Genomic DNA, 1,797 nt, shown 5'->3' on the forward strand with positions numbered 1-1,797 from the left:
ACTTCATACACAAACTATACAACTTTTTTCCCCTCTACTCACACTTTATGTTGTCAAAGTAACAATTTACTTCTTTTTTAATTTTATATATCCAAACCAAATCATTGCACATAGTTATTTTTAATATTTTTGTCTTTTCTTTTTATACTCAAGTTAAACATGGTTCATACTCCATCATTACAGTATGAGAATATTTAGAATTTGATTGTATTCTCTTTTTATTTTTTTGAGAGGGTTTTGCTATGGGGCAGGTGCGTTCGCCAGAGAAAGAGAGAAACAGAGACAGAAAGCGAGAAATCACCCCCTAGGGAGGATGGCCATGCTGCAATTCCTTCTCCTCCATTCTCTTCTCAGGATCTTGGGCACGCATGCACATGCGCCCGGTGTGAATTTAAGCTGCCAGGTCCGGGTCTCGAACTGCAGTCGACTACATGGGAGTTCAGTGACATAGCCATTATGCCAACTGCTGATCCCATATATTCTTATGTTCACTATGAGTTTTTTCACAATACAGGTTTTCTGTATGTTTCTATTTTTTAAAATTAACAGATAATGTTTTATCCTTTTATCCTGCACAACATGTTATTTTGAATGATTAAATCTAGCTAATCAACTAATGTCCTATCTTGTGTAGTTAATCATTTTTGTGCTGGGATCAAATAATATCCACTCTTTACAATTTTTGAGAATATAATGTATTGTTATTAAATATAGTTACCTTTTGGTACAATAGCTCTCCTGAAATGTATTCCTCCTATCCAATCATAAATATGTATAACTTGCCCAACATCTCCTCCTCCTTCTCTCCCAACCATCCCAGTGTTTAGTAACTAATATTCTATTATCTTGTTCTTTGAAATCCATGCTTTTCATATTCTACTATTATATGAATGAAATTACACAGCACTTGAAACTTTTGTGCCTCAGTTAATTTGTAAAACATAGTGTCCTCCAGATTTATCTATGCAAATGCCAGGATTTATTCTTTCCTAGGGCTGAATAGTTTTCCATTGTGTATGTATACCATCTTTTCTCTATATATTCATGTGTTATGGACATTTAGAGTGAGTCCATATCTGGGGTATTGTGAACAGTGCTGAAATAACTGTGGGCATGCAGTTGGCTCCTCACTATACTGACGTCATTTTCTTTGGTTGTATTTCCAGTAGTGGAATTGCTGGGTCACATGGTAGTTTTAATTTTTTAAAGAAATATTTATATTATTTTCCACAATGGCTATATTCCCACCAGTAGTATATAAGCAATCCCTTTCTCCACATCCTTGTCAACACTTCTTTATGACTTGTCTCTATGATTAAACTCCTAACCAACAGTAGTTTGGTGATATCTTATCGTGGTTTTGATTTGCATGTCCTTGATCATTACTGACTCTGAGAGCCCTTTTCTCTTTTTTTAGACTTGTTCGTGTTTCTATGTCTTCTTTAGAGAAATACTTTTCAGGTCTTCTGGTACTTTTAAATTCAGGTTTGTTCTTGCTATTGAGGTTTTTTGAGTTTCTAACATCTTTGAGAACTTAACCTTATTAACATATGTTATGTATAGCTTGCAAATATTTTCTGCTTCGTGCATCATCTCTTCACTCTTGTTTATTTTGTTTGATGAGTGTAATCATGTTCAATTTTTAATCATGTTTAATTTGATATAATCATATTTGTCTAATTTTGCATTTGTCACCTGTGCTTTTTTATTTTTCTTTTTTTTGGAGAGGTTTTTGCTACAGGGTGCGTGCGCTAGCCAGACAGACAGAGAGAGAAAGTGAGAAATCACCCCCAGAGG

The sequence above is a fragment of the Tupaia chinensis genome, unplaced genomic scaffold (genome assembly GCF_000334495.1).
Source record: "Tupaia chinensis unplaced genomic scaffold, TupChi_1.0 Scaffold142351_1, whole genome shotgun sequence".
Classification (NCBI taxonomy): domain Eukaryota; kingdom Metazoa; phylum Chordata; class Mammalia; order Scandentia; family Tupaiidae; genus Tupaia; species Tupaia belangeri.